A 21796-nucleotide genomic window follows, 5' to 3' on the forward strand; every position below is an offset into this window, starting at 1 on the left:
AAAGGGGACTTTCCCTTTGGAGGCCAGCATGTGCCTGTGGAGCTGGCTGGATAGAACATCAAATGGGTGACCCTCTGGTTAGCTACTTTTGAGCTGACCCATGACGCCGTCGAAGATGTATTGTTGACGTATGGCGTGGTTAGAAAAATCAAACAAGGCGTACCAGACGTGCCTGGGAGTGTGTGTCGGGAACTGGTAGATATGTCTTGACTTGAAGAAGCCAGTTCCTGACTTTAACATCCAAGGCTTCCAGGTAATGTGTAATTACCCCGGCATGTGGTCTCGAAGACAACTTGTTCAGTGCCTGCCAGACCCCGCGGTGCGGGAAATCTCTGGCCTATGGCCATTCAGACAGTGCCTAACTGTGTTGTGTGTGGTTGTGCCAGCCACACATCCTCGCATTTCCTGAGGCGTGTGACTTCGTATGCTGCAGTGGCTGTGGGCAGTCGCACACTAAAAGTGGGGGTGAGGTATGGGGCTCCCACCATCCTGTCCCCAAACTGGATGGCTGCCATGGGTGGATCTCAAAAAGCACCTGCTCCAGCATCTTTCGCGATTCCATATTTCTCTTGAATGTGGATGCAAAGATTGTTTCTAAAGGTTCTGTGTCGCTGTTTGAGTGATTGTTATGCCCAATCTCATCCTTGGCACTCAAACATGTGGGATAGAAGTATCAACAAAACTTAGTGCTTCTACACAGCCTGTTCCATTACATCACGGACAGGAACATCCCTGCAATTTTATGTTGCTCGATTAGAGTAAGGTCTTTGACCGAGTTCACCGCAACTTTTTTATGGTGCATTCTAGAAAATTATGGTTTACGTTTTTGGACAGTATGTACGAACTTTCTATAAGTCTTCTTTGAGCAGGCTCTTAGTAAATGGATACTTAACAGCACCCTTTAACATCTGTCAGGGTATCCAGCAAGGATGTCCATTACTGCCATCTCTTTATACAATGGTGATAGAGTGCCTATTCTTATCTGTGCTACTCGGTTTCGATGCATTGCCTTCACTTGCTGGGTGGGGTTGTCCATCAAATATGTTAGCTACGCAGATGATATGAATCTATTTCTGGAAAACCAAACATCCTTGGGTTCAGCACTGGCAATTGTCAGCAAGTACTCTCAAGCCAGTGCAACCCAGCTCAACTATACCAAGTTTAGGGCTTGGTGGTTAGGTAAATGGGTCTCATCTGTGGACACTATTTTTGGTTTGACGTGGGCTTCCTCTTCAGGCAAATGTTTTGAGATTCGTTTTCTTGCAAGTCCTGGGGTTGGTTGGTTTGACTTTTTATGGTGCAAAGCAATTATGCTACCTGCCCGAAACATCTGGTAAAAAGTTATAATTAAAGTAAAATTATTAAAATTCGTAATAGGAATCAAGGTAAAATCTAATTTTGAATTAAAAACTTAAATATCGTGAAGTCCATTTTTTTTATATCTATTTTACAGCAGTAAGAGTAAATCTATGGTAATACAAGTTTTAAAGGACTTTCTGTTGCATAATTCTAATTATCATAACTCGCCACGGTGACTAACGCGTAAGCTCAAACATCAATGCTAGTCACGTGAAGTTTGCCTTTCCAGTCCTGTTTTTGAGTTATTTGTCGTTATGGCCATTTTCTAGTTTCATATTGAACTAGTACCTTATTTCTTAAAAAGGAATAATATTTAAAAAAGTCTAATTTTTAGTTAAGAACTTGGCGTTAAATAGGTCAATAGCCTTTAAGAACTAAATATTTGTAAGGTGGAGAGTGTTACAATCGCAAATGACTGTCAAACATTATGGATAAGCCTTGGGACAAAACATGTTTAAAATGGTGCTGTCGTTGAGAGTCGTAACGACGGCATCACAGTAAAGTGTGGGGTATTGTGACATGAGTGTCACACAGACCACACATCGGTGCATTAATCCTAAATAAAAGAAAAATATGAGTTTGAAAAAGCGATTCCAGTGCTAGTAAAGAACTGAGCGAGTCAGTATAAATAGTACAACTCGAGTATTACTTGGCTTCTATTCGATTCAATGCAAGAGAAATGGTGTACAGTTCAGCAGGAAGCATAAACTTTGACAAAAAAGGGCTCTTTAAGTATCTTAAGTGACGGATTTACTATTATATTTTAATACCAATGTTTGTTTAATATCGATCCAGTAAAAAGTTAAATTAAAATTCATAAAAGGAAATTAAGATAAAACAAAACACTTGAATTTTTGAATTAAAAAGAAAAACAAATACCATTGAAACTTTTTACATTTACTCTACAGCGGTAAAAGAAAACTACAGTAGCACAAGTTGTAAAGGACTTTCTGTAGCATTATTGTAATTGTCATAACTCACCAGGTAGACAAACAGGCAAGTTCAAAACCCACCATTAGTCACCAGAAGTTGGCTTTTCCGGTCCTTGTTTCAAGTTATTTAACGTTACAGCCATTTTCTAATTTCAAATGAAACTAGATGGATTGATTCTTAAGAGAATCGCATTAAAAAGATCTAATGTATAAATTAAAAAACTCAAATGGCACTACAGATTAATAGCCTATATATATATATAAACTAGAAACATTTCTAAGGTGAATAGTGTCACCATTTCCAACAGCTGTCTAACGTTATAGACAAACCTTGAGACAGAATATGTTTAAAATGGTGCCGTTGTTTAGAGTCGTAACGATGGCAAGAAAGTAAAATGTGGCTTATTGTGACCTGAGTGTTACAGACAACACATTGGTTCCACAGTTCGGGATAAAAGAAAACGATGAGTTAAAAACTGTGAACAATGCATAGTCTAGTTAGAACAACTTCCTCTTTCCGATCCTTACGGTCAAAGATAAGCCCCAAAAACTTTGTCTTATGGTCTTAGTGATCACAGGCAGCACATCTTCAGCAATACGAAGTTCAGGATCATGGTGAATACTCTTTTGGTGGCAAAAGTGCATGCAAGCAGTTTTAGAGAGAAGTTAAAGCTATTTGCTGTGGTCCACTTCAGTAAACAATTGAGAGCAGGCTGTAGCTGCCGGCACGGCATGGCCAGGTGGGTTAAGGCGTTCAACTCGTAATCTGCGGGTCGCACCAAACATGTTCGCCCTTTCAGCTGTGGGAGTGTTTATAATGTGTCAGTCAATCCCACTAGTCGTTGATAAAAGAGTAGCCCAAGAGTTGGCTGTGGGTGGTGATGACTAGCTACCTTCCCTCTAGTATTACGCTGCTAAATTAGGGACGGCTAGCGCAGATAGCCCTCGAGTAGCTGTGCACGAAATTTTAAAACAAAACTGTAGGTTCTGCTCAGTATACCACATGTTTGACAACTGACTTGAGATGTGAAAGTCGTCGACTTAGAACCCGTTTGCAACAGTAAGAGGGAGTTGTTCAGTGATGGCTAATCTTTATACTGAAAAGTGTGACACTCAAAACACAGCCCTGAGAGACTCCAAGTTCCTGTAGAAAAGAACGGGAAAGAGTCGAACCCACTCAAACTTGGAATCGCCTCTCCATTTAAAAAAATAATAAGAATGGGCAAATGGCCACGTAACCCATATAAATGGAGGTCTCATAAGATTCCATACTTCCATGTTGTATCATAAGCCTTAATGTCAAAAAACATTGGTACAAGATGTTGTCGTTTGAGAAAGGCTTCTCTGATTGACGATTCAAGTCGAATCTGATTGTCCATGGTGAAGTGTTGTTGTCGAAACCCACACTGAGTGGGTGAGAGGAGGTTGCTTGATTCGATAAACCAAACAAGGCGAGTATTAATCATCCTCTAAGGTCTTTGAGAAATAGCTCGTCAAAGCAATTGTACGATACTTTAAAGGAATCCTTCGCAGGGTTAGAGAAAGGTAAGACAATAGACGAGTGCCAGGCATCAGGAAAAACATTCTCCTGCCAGATCTAGTTAAAAACAGTCAGACGAATAGGAAGAGAAGTGGAGATAATGTTGCAGCATTTCATAGTGTACATCATTGGGTTTGACTGATGTACTGCTAGACCAATGAAGGGCCAGTTTGAGTTCCACCAGATAATAGAAACGATATTAGTCACAGAGACAATCAGCTCGAAAGGAAAGAGGTGACTGCTCTGCCTGAGTCTTGATGGCTAAGAAGGGGGAAGAAGAAGCAGAAGTGCTATGTACCTGGCAAAAGCTTTCACCTAGGGTATCAGTGATGCTCCGGGTTTCAGCAACTTTCTGGCTGACAAAAAGCAAAATCGATAGGGGACAGAATTTTATTGCCAACTGACCTTTCGAATCTTGTCCCATATGACTTTGGAATTGGTGGTAGAAGATATGCTGGTTGTGAACTTAATCCAAGATTCCTTCTGGCTTTGACGTCTTACCCACCAAGTATGTGCACGGGACTGCTGGAAAGCAATGTGGTGCGAGAGTGTGGGATACTTACAAAAAGTATTCCAGGCCCGTTTTTGGACTTCTATGCCATGTGGTAGTCAGGATTACACCACGGACGAGGATATCGTGTAAAACGTGTCGAGGTTTTGGGAATACATTGAGCAGCTGCCTGTATAATACAGTCAGTTACTGCTGCCACATAGTCGTCTAATGATGGCTTACAGATGATGGCAGGATCAAGATCTGTGAGAGCAGTGAAAAAGAACCAGTTTGCTTGATTCAGCTTTTTCCCGGGCACGCGGGTTAAGTGGCATCGACGACAATCTTCTCTCAAATTTTATAGGAAATTGATCACTGCCTCGTGGATTATTGTTAACCCTTCATAAGAAGTGAAAAATAGTAAATAAAAGCAAACTGAGAGATCAATATCAGTCAAGAACTGACTAGGTACATGAAAATAAATATATGAACTGTTACTGAAAAGAGAAAGGTTGTAATCAGAAAGCATACTATGGAGCGAACCCTCCCATGAATATTAGCACTTCTTCAGAGGGGATAAAATCCATTAAAGTTACCCAGGATTAAAAAGGAGAGACGACAACTGTTCAATGAGAGTATCAAAGTCCGATTGATTATAGGTCTCTTCAGGTGACAAGTAGAGAGAACAAACAGTGATGGTATGACCCACAGAAACATGGATGGCCATGGCCTCCAAGGGTGTGTCGAGTGGCAAAGATAGTGTGGGCACATGCTAATCAACCAACAGTGCCACCCCTCCATGCACTCGTCCATCACACAGCCTGCCAGATATAATTTCCACAACACCTGCTGAGAACATCCAACACTGGTAGTTGATTGATCCTAGCCCAAGTAGACCAGGTGATCGAGCCTAGGTGAGCCATCCCAAGGCTACCCATTTACAGGCATTCAAGGCCAAAGTGGTGTGTTAGGATTGGACCCCTCAACCACCAGGATCCTCTTTTTCCCTTCACGGGTCACCAGGCACGGCAAACACGCGGGTAGATGTTTAGATCCTAGAGGAGGTTAACTAAGAGAACGGAACCTGCCCTGGGCAGTCCCCTCACCACGTATAGGAATACACAGCGAGGGGGATTCATAAAAAGATTAGACGATAATGTTAATGATAGTTAATATTAAGAGCGCAATAACAGCTTTTCTATACTTATTACAACTACTCACAGTAAGGTTAAAAACAAAGGTTACACTATGTAAAATACAGTGCAAAATAATTTGTGGTAAAGGTAATATGCACCTGTGGCTTTGTTGCCAGCGTTTTGGTTTAGCTATGTTAAAACTTTTTATGTAGTTAGGAAATCCGCAAAGGAAGCTACTTTTTGCTATTTTAATTTTGAGATTTTATCGCCTTTTCCATAAACATTCTTCTCTGCAAATTATTTTGATGCATTACTTGACGTAGTGCAAGAATTAATACCATGTTGCGGTGCTTACAAAATAAAATGCTCGATATCTTATGATAATTGTAGCTAGTTATAATGTTTCACCAATTCGTAAAGTTTCTTTTGGTTTTGACCATACAAATATACAAACAAAAAATTTTGTTTCCCAGAGGAATTAAGTATGAGATATACTACTCTCAAAATTTCCAAATCGCAAATACTTACAATCAGAGCGAATGAATATTTTGCTCCGGAAAGGACAGTTACATATTCTTCCCAAAAGCGATCATATTTCAGTAACACCACCACTTTATTTTTGGTTATGGTTATTATGTGCTTTGCAAATTTTCATATTCAAAATAATGTTAACGTACCCAACACCAGAACTATGCAATTGAATCTATTACCTAAGAGCAGCGTTTACGCCGGTTAGTGTCCGTTAAACTAATAAATTAATTAGACGAAATTAAACAATTGTTTCGGATCATTAAAACAATAGATTGTAATGAATGTAATCACCAAATAAAATTAAACATTTTCGGTAATCTCGAATATTCTAGTGATCGAGATATTATTATGATTGTTACTCAGCGCAAAGCTTAATAACGGAGGGTGGTGGTGGTGGTGGTGGGGGGGAAGCTCCTGGATTTATGGGTTGCAGATTTCATTCTTGTTGTGTGGAAATTTACTTGTCCCCCGTTATTGAAAAATTAAGATTATCTATCTTTGTTATTAACTAAGTTTATCCATTTGCCACGACTCTGGATATTATGCATTTGATTATGGAAATTTAAAGGTTTTATTTTTGTTTCTCCTACAGTATTACATTTCTAATTTTTAACTGCTTAAGTATATTACTTCGTGTTGTATAAGCAGTAATTTCACTCTGACTTTCTGTAATGGAAAATCTTTTTGATAAATAACCAACAATGTTTTCACTATTTTTCAAGAAGAAACAATGGCGATAGCTTTATGGTATTTAATTTGTATTTGTCAGAGTGGGAAATACTCATAAAATGTACAGGCAAATGTTTTATGCAAATATGCAGATAGCTACTGTTAGATGAGGTCAATAGTATAATATTGATGGGAATTCAAAAATTACTTTAAACGCAAAGTAATACATAAAAAAGTCTGGAAATTTAATACTACGTTACAATAATACGATGGTTAAACAAACAAAACACGTTAAACATACTCTTCTCCCTGTATTTATAAGTTGTTTTGGTAATGGATTAATGACATGGGTTCGGTTAATGGTTCCGCCGATTACTTAATTAAAAGATAATATTAATCGACCAGTTTTAATCAATACTCTTAGGTAATGATGATCACACATATGTCGATCGCATCATACCCCGATTGCGATGTTGCAGATCTCCCTCTGAAGTATGCATGTATTCACTCGAATATAAAATAAAAAAGTTTTTTTCGGTAAAACGTATAATGGAATGAACTATATGTGAGCGAAATCCTAAGGGCGGGTCAGTTTAACAACTTTTATTGTGGAATTTTTCCCTAATTCGCATAAGTAATGTTGCTGTTTTCTCAATATCAAATAGTTACGACTAATATTTTTTAAAACATCAGAAAATGCTAAAGTAATAGCAAAACTTCAACGACAGTTAGTAATTTAACCATGTTACTTAAAACTCCGAAAGACCAAACGAAACAGATTCTGACTGATACATGAGACAACATTCGTACTTATGTACTCCAAACTAACATTATTACTTTTATTGCGCATTTATTTTCTTTGTAAGGTAACTACAACTATAGATGGCGCTACGTCTTTGCATAAGAAAAACGAAATTAATTTTGCTATAATGCAACTTGCATACAGTGTGGAAGACGCATAAACTTCTTATATATCAGAGTGTGCTGGTACTCTATACGGGGAAATACATAAACCCAGAAGAAGTTTCTGCAATAAAAGCCACCGTAAAGCTAATATGAAGAGCCGTTTCTTATATTATACCCACTTGCTACTTTGACCTCTGTTCTGACAAGTTCATCCTGGCCAATGAGTGTCGATCAATTAATAATGTAAAACAGCGTGGAAGGACAATAAAATATGCTGTTGAGAGCGGGAAGCAGAAAATACCTCTACCGCCACTACTCTAGTCATTACTCACCCATACAAAGTCACCATGTACCATGCCTCAAGTATATAAATAACAAGCTTATCCATAATTTTGGGTGAGGTGATAATGAACATTGCAGTAATATGTCACATTTTATATAAATTGTGTCAAAGTCAGGATTTTTGTATTATTTACCATCGTATCCACTGTCATATTTTTTAAGTTCATAACACGGGCGAGGGACGGGTTCCTCAACTAGTATTGTAGTAAAGTATACAGTACAGTTTTTAGTAAGTTTTTATGCCAATATTATTTTCGTATATTACTGACAAAGTGAGAAACCTTTTGTATCAATAGTATTTTTATATAGCTTGCGTTATTAAATACACAAGCGAAAAAAATAAATAAAGTTCATTTTGTATTTATTCTCTGCTAAGAAGACTTAAAATACTCTCATGACTCCAATGATTTGTCATTGTGCCAAAATTTAGCACCGCATAATCTACAGTGAATTGGTTATGGACGTCCATTAAATAATATTTTTGATGTTGGCCCTTGTTCGTGTTACATTTAAGCGCTCTGCTACCTTTAACCTGCAGTTGCAATAACAAATATCACTTGCAGTCATTACTTGGATTCCCTTGTGATAAAGGCCCGGCATGGCCAGGTGGTTAGGGTACTCGACTCGTAATCTGAGTGTCGCGGATTTGAATCCCGGTGGCATCAAACATGTTCGCCCTTTCAGCCGTGGGGCGTTATACTGGGGGATATACCAATCCCCCTATTGGTTGGTAAAAGATTAACACAAAAGTTAGTGGTGATGATTAGCTGCCTTCACTCTAATCATACACTGCTACGTTAGGGACAGCTAGCGCAGATAGCCCTCGAGTAGCTTTGCGCGAAATTCAAAATAAACCAAATCCTCGTGTTTTGTTAACTTTTCATTGAGAATAAAACAAATATGTAATCAATGCTAGAGTTAAACTTTATAGACACAATTTCTCGTTAGGCCAGATATGATTAAATTTGTAGTTATTTTACTATTGAGTCACGTTTAAAGATAAGTTACTGTCGTGTTGAGTGATCAACATCATAACAAACGTTTCTGGATCAAACCTTCTGTTGCTTAGTGGCCGTCTTGTTTCCGTAAGGTTTGTTTGTTTTTTGAATTTCGCACAAAGCTACTCGAGGGCTATCTATGCTAGCCGTCCCTAATTTAGCAGTGTAAGACCAGAGGGAAGGCAGCTAGTCATTACTACCCACTGCCAACTCTTGGACTACTCTTTTACCAACGAATAGTGGGATTGACCGTCACGTTATAACGCCCCAACGGCTGAAAGGGCGAGCATGTTTGGCGCGACGGGGATGCGAACCCGCGACCCTCAGATTACGAGTCACACGCCTTAACACGCTTGGCCATGCCGGGCCTTTGTTTTCGTAAGGATCAAAAGAATGAAGTTGTTCTGGCAATACTAGGTATTGGTCACAATTTTTTAAACACGTCATTTTCGTTTATGTAGTACTGATCTATCAACATGTAGTCTTTGTGACATTCAAGTCGCAATAGCCTACGTTCTATTCTCGTGTAGTAGTTACGACCGTGGCCGTCGGCACTATTTTAAACATGTACATGTATTTAATATATTTCATTGGCGCTGGCGACACTGTCGAACTTCATGGTGTTTTAAAATTTTTCGAGCCTTTAGCCTTTATAATTCTATTAAAATCTTCTGTATGAAGTTTTGACAAGTTGTTTAGTTTCAACTCAAATTATTTTAATATTTTATTAAATAAGTTTGCTCTTGCGATTTTAACCGGTTGTTAGCCTAGTTGCTTTGCATCAGTAAACGCCAACCAACTATTGTGCTAATATCACTACCGACATTAATAAATCTTCGTGATTTAAAAAAACAACAACAAAAAACAACTTTGACCATGCTAGCCCCCCGCTAGTACAGTGGTAAATCTACCGATTCACAACGCTAAAAATCAGGTGTTCTATTTCTCTCGGTGAGCTCAGCAGATAGACCGATGTGGCTTTGCTATAACACACACACACACTCGCCCATCTTCGACAATCAAGTAATATTGTGTACTATTATACTATAATCATCTTCCTTCGGTGGCTCAGCCGTAAGTATGGAAACAACAAAGCTAAAATTCAGGTTTCGATACTCTCGATCGGCACAGTACAGATAACTTACTCCTAGATTTGCACTGAATAATAAACAAAATATATGAAATATTACTTCCTAATTCTGTCACCATCTATTGGATATTATAACACATATTATTCCTATTAATTTTACACTTGCTGAAATTGAAATACCATATAGTTTTGACTTTGTTTCTACTTTTGAGTACATTGTTGACCTTCAGTGGTCTGTATCTTAAAAATTTGTTACTGTGAACCTATAACCTTTGTCTTCAAGTTTTTTTGCCATTCTTTGGTAGCCAGCAAGGTTACATTAGGCAGAATATCATTTACAACGAAAGATGAAACGGTCAACGACATTTTCATCTTGGATGTAACTAAATCCACAAGGAATTGTTTTTCTTTCTGTGTTGTACATTCCATTCTAATAGCTCAGATATCTTAGATAAAAACTGAAACAACAGATCAGCTATTGAAAACACTATTGCAGAAGATCTTGACAACTTTTGAGGAGAGTATGAATAAAAAAAAATGCGACCAAACAAAAGAGAAAACAGGTATAGTTGTTTGCTTTTGAAACAAATACCTTTTTAACATCTAAAAAAACAAGTCTAGAAACAGCCGATGATATCGTTAATTTCAAATCGGCAGACTTTCTGGTATGTATAAACACAATGTGGAGTAGGTTATAACATATAAAGTTTGTTTGTTTCAAGATGAGCACAAATCTATCTGTGGTGTGCCCATAGCGGGTATCGAAACCAGGTTTCTAGCGTTGTAACTCCGCAAACAAATAGCTGTAACAATGGGGAACAAGATGTACAGTTAGACAAATCCAAGAAAAGCGGCGTGTACTATAGGCTTTCTACCTTTCTTCTAGTCTATCAGTTTAAAATTAGAGATGACTGCTAGCTCTTGGCAGTTTTGTAGCAAAATTATAAAAGAATCACGAACGAACAAACAAACAAATTAATTAGTCGTTATAGCTGTGTTTGTCATACATGAATTTCATTTGAAGAGAAAACACGTGTATTTGTGTTTTTCAGTCCTAAAGAAACTAGCTCAGAAATGGATCTTGGAATATTGTAATCAGCTGAACTGAATAAACCGAGTTTTTTGTTTACTGCCTTTTGAAATGTGTTATTTTGCGTTAGATTTGAAAGTCAGCTAGCTTTACTACTATATATTAAAAAAGTAAAAGTAAGTTATATACTTCTACGTAAATTTTTCTACATGTTTTAGTTCGTATTTAGTTCATTAAATCATTACCACAGACTAAGCATTTGGGCATGAATAATCACGAACCGTGAAGATTTTTTTAACGAGGTGAACTTGCATTGATTGTAAGCATTTCAAGCAGGAAACTACAGTATACTCAATATTGTTTACAACAATTTTAAAATAACCTATAGAAATGATACATTCTAAAAATTATATCAACTCTTTGAAAACAAATCTTACTTATGACAAGGAATCTGTAGACTGTGCTAACTCATTTTTACATACAAAAGGAAGGTAGTTGCTAAGCACATGCTAACAATAATGAGAAATAAATGCTTCTCTTTTTTATAATTCTTTTTTTTTTAGGTACGTTGTACTGGTACATAAAGAGTAACATTTACAAAAAATGATGTTTTTGGCACAGTAATAAGCATAATTACTTAATATAATTTACAACCAACTAATTTCAGTAAATTTTCGATAGTTTTATATGGAACAGTGCTCTTTTACTCTTGTTTTTAATTTCCTTCTTTATGAATATAAAACATGGGAACATAACGTTTTCTGGAACTGTGACGGTATTTATGACTGGAATAATGTGAAAATCTTAAGCATGAACTAACCTAGAAATTAACTTGAGAGTAAGTATCTGCATAATCAATAACAGACCCCTATGGATAAACGGAGATGATGGATCAATCATCATGTCCCATTGAGAAACCTGATAATCTTCTCCCTATGTCTCCATCTTCTTTTTCATAAAATGAACTCGACCAATAACGTTTGTGTGTGTTTTCTTATGGTAAAGTCACATTGGGCTCTCTGCTGAGTCCACCATGGGGAATCAAACCCACTGATTTTAGCACTGTAAATCAGTAGACTTACCGCTGTACCAGTGGGGACATTAACGTTTGTAACTAAACACTCATTTAAAGAACACTGTAGAATTTCGTCTTGATGATGTAACACGTTTACCGAAGTTAGTTAGCTATAAGTTACATGAAATAATTATACTTATTATTTGGCCCAAAACAGCTTTTTTTTGTAATAATTACTATCTTTTTTGTACTGAAGAATACAGAAATATTGAATTGGACTTTGACATATATGTATTTCAAATGATGAATTCTGTACGATTTTTCAGGATTTTCATTGTAAATATCCAATAAGAAATTACATGAAAACATGTATTACGAAAAGAAAATAAATTTTCAAAGTTTTTGTTGAGCGACTATCATTGACAAATGACAAAGCTTGTTCTGCTTTGATTTACATACCTTATTCTGCTGGAACTTCATTTGTATGATTTTGTTACATGTACTAGCATATATGGTTTTTAACGCTTCTTAAATTATATAACAGTTCTAAGTCTTTTGGAATATGATATCGTTTATTCAAAATGTTCAAAAACGAGATTATTTTATGTATTATAATTTATCTCGAACAAGTCTCCAATTTATTTTGTTACGTTCATCACGTTTTAGGATTTCAAATAGCCGGAAATTTTAACTTTAATTTAGGAGTTAATAGAATGTCAATATGTATCAGGTTTATGGTATTTGCCAAGAAGATTGATACTATCTATTTTCTTTTTTAACACAAAAATATATTTTAACGTAAAAACAGCAATACAATTTATAATAACGATTATTACAAATGGTGATTTATATACAACAGTTTTACAAACTTACTGGAACTGAATATTTTATTGATGGTTCACGGAGAGAGAATTAATTTTACGTTGATACACAGGCACACTTCCCTTGGCGGAAGTACCAAATAACTCTATTCTTGTTTAATCTTAAGTAAGTTTCTCACAGCAGAAGTTATCCAATGGTTGGTTTGTTTTGAATTTCGCGAAAAGCTACTCTGGGTCCACCTGCGCTAGCCGTCCCTAATTTAGCAGTGTAAGACTAAAGAGAAGGCAGCTACTCATCAACACCCACCGCCAACTGTTGGGCTACTCTTTTACCAACGAATCGTGGGATTGACCGTCACATTATAATACCCACAAGGGCGAGCATGTTTGATGTGACGGGGATTCGAACCTGCGACCCTCAGATTACGAGTCGAGTGCCTTAACCACCTGGCCATGCCTAGCCGTTATCCAATATCTTCATGGAAATATCTGTAGTTCTCCGATTAACAAGTGTTTTCGCAATTATAGCTTCCGAGATTCATAGTATACTGACTATAGCAAAACAAGAATACACTGTTTACCTACATGTTGTGATAGGTACCTTTTACACTCATTAGTATTCAGCTGGAGATAATACTGGCATTTACATACATATATACTTTGTTGATTCTTTCGCTCGATAATCTTCTACGAATTTAGAAAACGCGGTACTTGTATAATACACATTTAATGATATACGTTACGCACATTTCTAAATATATAAGCAACTGAAACAAACATAGATATTAAAATAATGTTAAGTCCGTTCGTTACAAACACAGGAATGAAGTTTCTTTTATTGATACTACTGAAAGGGCGATTTCATTAAAAATGTAAAAATTATTTGAAAGTATAATTTATTTAGAATAGAGTAGAAAAAATAATTTAATGACATTAATAAAATAAATAGATTGACCGAAGAGTAAACATGTAATGTAAATATGTAATGACTGGAATTCAACTGATCTTTAACAGTTTTATTTGGTTTAATAGAAATGCTAATTACACCCAAAGAGACGTTTGCTTTTCTTTTCAGACAGTCAATAATCAGGAATGGAACATATTTATCAAAAAATAGCGCAAATCTGAGAATTCATGGTTTGCACCCTCTTGTCACAGGAACGCACTTTACACTTTGGGGCATCGTCATAATCACAAGAATGAAGATAAAATCTCATAGCTATGTCGAAAAACAGAGGTTCAGAAATTAGCGGAGGATGTTGTATTATAGTTTATCATTTCACATAGTCTATGTTTAGTTTTACTTTACTATTGAAATACAAATAACAAAGAAAGCTATAGTTACAATTCAAAAATGTATAATCTATATACAATCTAACCAAAAACACCTTTAATGTGAAAAAAAAGTTGCGGCCAAAAAATAAAAATAAAAAGGGATTTAGTTTGTGAATTAAAGGAATGAAGTCAAAATCGGCACTCAAACTGTAAGCTAAACTTATAGCGCTGATAAGAGTTTTAAAGCAAATAAGCCGGTTGTTTTGTTTTACCTACCAACATGTTGCAAGTAACACAAAAATGCGGCCTACCTACCTGAGGAATGAATATTTACTGAAAAATTCTTATCAGTGCTACAAGTGTGTCTACCAGTTTGGCCGCCAATTTTGGTTTCATTCCTTTAAGTCGCGCGCTCGGTCGTTTTGTGGCCGCAACTCTTTCTGTTCTCACTTCAGACCTTTTTGATTGAATAACAATTTACAAAACAAGGGACCGAACGATAAAAATATGTATTAAATATTTGATTTGAAATTCAAGTACGAGGTAATGGCGGTATAATAGTTAAAATAGCTGTTTTCCTAGCAGTGTATTTGGAAGCGATTCCATAACGTTGTGTTTATGTTATGTTTCTTGACCAGGATGTGTACTTTTTACGTTATTACTACTGCTTGATTTATGTAATCACTATCATATTAACGGTGGGTTCAAAGATTAAGTAGTCAAGCAGGTATGTGAAAAAGATATTCATATTTAGTACAAATCGTGTAATTATATTTAGAGGGCGTTTTGATAAAGTTGTACCCATTTGCAACAGCCAAAAAATACAGGCTTAGATTAAAAGTAAAAACGTACACTTTGAAAATGCGTACTACATCAACTAACATATATTTAACTTTTATACTAATATAAATATTCTACAAATTTCTTTAACGCAGATTTAGGACTTAAACTAATTATTAATAATCAGTGATGTCGAGAAAACCCACTTGTAGAGAAATATATATGTAAAAACGGCTCGTTTGGGTTGAGATAATATTTTACGTAGAAGAGCGAACAACGTTTCGGCCTTCTCGGTCATCGTCAGGTTCATAAAGAAAGAGGTAACTGACCGGAAGCTGACCACATGTTTGAAAGGGGTTGTGTAACTGAGTGTCAGAATGTAGAGGGCGGTGTTAGATGTTTGAATATATAATTTTATATTATTTATTTTATTATTTTTAATATATGTATAAAGGTGTTCCTTTGTATTGGTTTATTTTGGGTTTAAGTTGTTGTATAAGTAAAGCTTCTTTAATTTTGCGTTTGTTTATGTTTGTTTCTTTATTTAGTATTTGAGTGCTTTCTATGGTTATGTTGTGTTTATTTGACTTGCAGTGTTCAAAAACGTGTGAAGGTGTCTTTTTATGTTCTTTGAATCTGGTTTCTATTTTTCGATTTGTTTCTCCAATATAGAAGTCGTGGCAGTTATCACATTGTATTTTATAAATAATGTTGGTGTATAGACCTCAGTTTTGTGCCTGGTTTTTGAATAAATTTTATATTAACTGGAATGTCATATTTTGTTACTAGTTTTTGCCAAATGTTGGTTATTTTTCTAAAGATGTCGGGAATATACGGTATGCAGCAGTAAATGGTTTCGTGATTTTTTTATTCGTGAGATATATTTACTTTTGTTGGTTGATGTTGCTTTCTGTCTAGGTGTGTGCGTATAATGTTTTCTACGGTTTGTGGAGGAAACTTATTGATGTTGATGAAGTATTGTTTTATTTTCTCTAATAACAACCCCTTTCAAACATGTGGTCAGCCTCCGGTCAGCTACCTCTTTCTTTGTGAACCTGACGATGACCGAAGAAGGTCGAAACGTTGTTCGCTCTTCTATGTAAAATATTTTCTCAACCCAAGCTAGCCGTTTTTGCATATATATTTCTAATTATTAATAGTTTTATAACAACAAGATCCTATAAGTTATCCGAAAATTTCAGAAAGCGTTTCGATAATTCATGTTAGTCAAAGAGCACTTTTACGTGTTTGTAATTGTGTTTTGCTTTTGCTAACCAACCGTGTATCTCAGAATGACAATGGTACAATAGTTAAACATCATTTTATGCACTTAACACTGGTTTGAATTCCTTCAATCGAAATTATCACATCTACTTTGATAATAGCATATGCTGTTCAGGATGTGCATCTTGGTATTCAGTGAAATTTAGCGACATTATACATTGCAATGAAATCTTTAAAAAAATCGCTAAAAAACACACATGGTTATAGAACATATAAATAAAAGGAATTGGTATAATATTAGGTTGTTTTTATTTTTTCTGTACTTATAGTGCTGTGATTTTTTCATGCTTTATAAGTTAGAGATTTCATTAAATGACTGGGTTTTAATTACAAATTATTCTTAATGTACGTTTGCATTTATAAGTAAAGAAAAATTACGTTCATTTTATGAGAATTTTGCTTTAGTTATATAAATTTGCAGTTTTCGTGTTGACCAAACATGCAATATCAAAACACACGGTATCGTGTCGTGCGGATAAAACAACCTGTTATTGGACATATTGTGTGTTATCAGCAGGTGTGATAGTTTAGCAATATTCTACCTTCTGTATCTTGGACTGAGTTGATCCGGACTGTCACATTTTTAGTACATAACATACATTCTACCAGACTCTTACCTCATATACCAAACTTCAAGGCAGTCCATTAGGAAATAACTGAAATATAGCATTTCCAAATGTGTTTGTTTTATTTAATTTTGCACACAGCTACGAGAGAGCTAGCTGTAGTAGCAGTCCCAAATTTAGCAGCGTAATTCTAAAGATAAGGCAGCTATTCATCACCACTTACCGTCAACTCCTCAACTACTCTTTTACCAACAAATAGTGCTATAGACCGTACCATTATGACCCCCTAAAGCTGAAAGGGCGAACATGCTTGTTGGGAAGAGAATATCTAATTTTGATTGAATTCCTTCTTATTTTTTTTCTTCGCATCAAAAGTAGAGAATATTTATTTAATGGAAGAGATACTTAACTGGCCCGGCATGGCCAAGCGCGTTAAGGCGTGCGACTCGTAATCCGCTGCCTTCCTCTAGTCTTACACTGTTAAATTAGGGACGGCTAGCACAGATAGCCCTCGAGTAGCTTTGTGCGAAATTCCAAAACAAACATACAAACATACTTAAATTTTGTGTTGTTTTTTTTCAAAATTCGTAAATTGATTGATCTTTTTAATCTACAATTAGGAGCCACGTTTGATGTAAATGTATGCAAAATTATTCAACAAAAACTGCTCTAATTTTAGGGTAATTTTTACACACGTATATGCAAAAAGTCACGTGAACTATCGGTGTAATATTTTAATATGGTTTCTACTAAGAGCAAAAATTGACCATTTTTAGTTTATAGTTATTATAGGCGGGTAATTTAGAGCAGGAAAACTATTGACAAAGAGACGTACATATACAAAACTGTTGGTTAGGCCAAGCAAATTAGATTAGCCAATTTTAGCTCAAGTTTTCAAAAAAATTATACAGCTCAGCGATTGTTATTGGTTATTTACTGACAAATTTTTCAGCATAAATTGACTGAATTAAATGACATTATCCTAATTTAAGAGTATTTAGCGTAACGCGTTATTAGTTAAAGTAATAAGCATAAATAATGATGCTTAATACCGTTGTACTGATTGCATTAGGTTATGAGAAGAAACTGTTAATTGTCGTTTTGAATTAAGCACAAAGCTACACAATGGGATATCTGTGCTCTGCCCACCACGAGTATCGAAACCAGGTTTTAAGCGTTATAAGTCCACAGACATACCGCTTAGACATTGGGGTCAAACTGTTAATCTAAATTCAATAGAGTTACTATAAAGGAAGCAGTTTCTACCGTTTTTGAGAGAAAAACTAACATCATATATTTGAAAAGTTTGATTGGTTCTGTAAAGTATAGGTTTGTTCCGAATAATGAGGCCCGGCATGGCCTAGCGCGTAATACGTGCGTAATCCGAGGGTCGCGAGTTCGCGCCCGCGTCGCGCTAAACATGCTCGCCCTCCCAGCCGTGGGGGTGTATAATGTGACGGTCAATCCCAAAAGAAAAATTAACACTAACTTCTTGCTGCTGTTGAGTTAGAAATAAACACTACCGTAATTAATCCTATGAATAAATCAACTCATAATGTTCTTTTGAGACATGAGGCTAGACCATTGTAAAATCTCGTATAAGTGTACATATGTTTTTGTGCCAAGTGTATGCTAAAACACATTTTCAGCCGTGTTATGTGTTCGTCCTTTGAAATGAAGTTTACGCGCATGCGAATTGATGTAGTAATGCAGTATTTTTCCTTTGCTTTGAAAAAAAGTGCATTCAATTAATCTTCTCCAATTAATTCCATGAAAACACTAAATCGTTATTTAACATTATCGTAATATTTTACAAGTTTCGCTCTTTTAGAAACGCAAGGGTAAATAACGATTTCTTTCAATAATAGTATGACGAGATGTAAACATAATTCATTCTCTCATTTCCCACGAAATTAACGAAAAACGTTAGCACAAAGTTTAAAAATCTGAATTTCTTTCTGTAACCTCTCTTCAACATCCATTTATCATAATTTAATGAGCTCTAAAAATTCCTCGAATTCAGTTAGTCATTGTAATGAGCGTGAAATTCAAATGAATGAAACGTTAATTTCGAGTTAGGGTGGGCCACACGTGGCTAATCGGAATGTCTGAGGAAATATAACAATGAAAATCGGTTCTTCATACTCACGAGTAGAAGAGGTGGCGTTTTTCACCATGTAGTTTACATCCAACAACAACAATAATATTGCGAACAGTGTAGTAGTACCTAACTCGTATATTTACGAAAACCCATTCAGTAATTTTGTGGAAAACGCTTTGCGATTTCTTTCGTACTATTGAATCAGGTAAAAGAGAGAAAGTGTAAAGATTGTGTAACCTTGATACACCTGAAATTGCATCTCAGTAAGTAAGACACATTTTACTGAGACGCTTGAGAACGTTGTGGAACTTAAGATGGAAGATCTGCATCGTATCTCATGAAGACGTTTAAAGAATATTTTCGCTTTAAAACAACTAAGAACCGTTGACGTTTTCTTAGTGAATAATTTCCCTGAAGAAACTGTACACGTAGTCTAAGTGGTGGATTTCGTGAGAATTCGTTAAATCAATAACGAATTTCCTGTCGCTACATATTTCCATTCACGCAAACGTTTGATATCAAGCACAGCAGAAGGACCAGAAAAAATGCACAAAAAAAAAAAAAACTAAAGTAGTTCTTTTATTTTTCGCTCACGTGTTGGCAAACTTTTCATTTGCATCTCTGTCTCGCATATATATTTCTTACTTATTACATTGGTCAAAGGAACATTTTAATTGAGAATTATCCTTTTCGTTGGGTAAACTAAAAAAGTAAGATTTCTTAGTTTTATTTCCTCCACTCACATATACGTATTCTGTAAGGTATTGTATCTGTGTTCGATATTGAGTTATCATTACAAAACGACAGTTGTTGGTGTGTTTTACCTGTTGCACAACACATGAAATAGTTTATGAAACCACACTCTTCCCCAGCGTGTAATAGAAATGATGGATTTGGATCTGTCTTTATAAAGGGAAAATCTCTGAACGATTTTTGAATTTATACTGTCTACCAAAACGTGATGATTCAAGGGTATTTTTGTTTTACTTAGACCATTTGCGATGTGTCGAATTTGTAGAAATAAATAAGGAATGTTAGTGAAAAGGAGGTAACGCTAACAAACTGGGGAAAGAGATTAAATATAATATTATAATTTAATTTGACAAACGATATATCACATATTTGGTTTAATTAAAATGTCACTTAATTATCGTATTTAACAACTTGACATTCGTCGTTCGTGACGAACTGATGATCCAAATTCCACTTATTTTTGTCCTATTCCAGCTCGCTTACCGAACCGCGGTATTCCGAGAAATATCTCCTCGCCCCAGGAAATGGCAGAGGAACTGTAGTTTACCGATGGTAATGTAATTGTTTTTGAATTCTCGCATAATTTCTCAGAACCATACGTTTATTCTTTACATTTATTTCAATCACGAACATTCGAAGCTGTCACCAACTTCTACGAGATTGATTAGTGAGTAAAATGAGATGCGATTTTCGATGATTAAGACAGCTCACATTTATAATTATACGTGTGAGCAACATTTCCGATAGTAATTACTACCCCTTTCAAGACACTTGGAAATGGAAATGCACCTACCCATATCATTAGATAAGTTTTGTCAAGAAAGTAATCTGTGTTAATTGAAGAATGTGTTTATTGTAGTTTTTCCAATCAATAATTTCGACCTTCTTGTTCGATGCCAGGTAAACCCATAGTTTCGTAAAACGAAATACGGAAAACAATATTAAATTAAAATCCATTTGGAAGTTAAAAGTTTGATAACCCGCGCAAAGAAGTGAATGACCGAGTAACGTGAAGGAGTGAAGTCAGGGTATACGAAGATTATATCGAGATAAAATAAGTACCTTCACGCATCCAAAAGTAAACGATGCGACGGCCGGAATTCGAACCCAGGTTAACTGCTTGGAAGGCAGCTATGCTAACGACTATACCACCGTCGCTTTACGCGATAATTTTAAAACATCAAAGTTTTAAAAAATAACAACTTCTTTACCTGTAAATAAAGGTAACTGCCTTCTTTCGACACTGAGCTCGCTTCACGTGGAACGGGTCTTTGTCTCGTACACTTTAAGAAACCAAGGCACGTTTTGTGTCTGTAGTTTAATCTGAACGATAACGTTATTACACAAAAATTAACATTACGAAACTAGATTTACCTGATTGTTGTCATTTCTTATATCATAAGGTTTATTCTGACATTCTCATTTCTTGCATCATAGCTCACAATTGTATTTATTAACAAGCACTATTCCAATAGAGTTGTATGTCATTACAGAGAAAAACGGGAACAATATTTATTTGTTTTCAATTTCGGCAAAGCTACACGAGTGCTATTAGCGCTAGTAGTCTCTAATTTCACAGTGGAAAGAAGGCGGATACTCGCCACTACCAACCGCGAACTTTGAGCTATTCTCTCACCAAAGAATAGTGAGATTGAACAGCACGTATAACTTTCACGACTCAGAGGGCGAGTGTGTTTTGAGTGAAGGGAATTCGAACATGCGACCCTCAGATTACGAGACGAGCGCCCTAATAACCTAGCCATGCCGGGTCTGAAATTGGATAATCCAATTTGAAGTATTGAACACATAATTGTTAATCGATTGAAAATATAATGCTATTTCTCCTATGTTTTTAAATATTGAAGTAGATATAAATTACCTTTCATAAAATTAACATACAAATTTTACATTTTGACGGTCATTGGAACGTTAATTGGCTTCGAACTTAAAAAAGAAATATCAGGTAAATTTTGAGGAAAATATACAAAGAAGTCAGGTCCCTTTACTGCTAAAAATACAAATAAATTATTTAAAATGACAAAGACCCGAAAATAGTTTTTTTCTGAAATTAGTATACTAATTGGAAGAAAATTTCTTCAGACACATAATATCAATAAACAATACGAAAAACTTCTAATCTCAGCAATCAAAATATGTCAGTCAACTTGCCTTAGGCCT

This window comes from Tachypleus tridentatus, chromosome 8 (assembly GCF_004210375.1).
Source record: "Tachypleus tridentatus isolate NWPU-2018 chromosome 8, ASM421037v1, whole genome shotgun sequence".
NCBI lineage: Eukaryota > Metazoa > Arthropoda > Merostomata > Xiphosura > Limulidae > Tachypleus > Tachypleus tridentatus.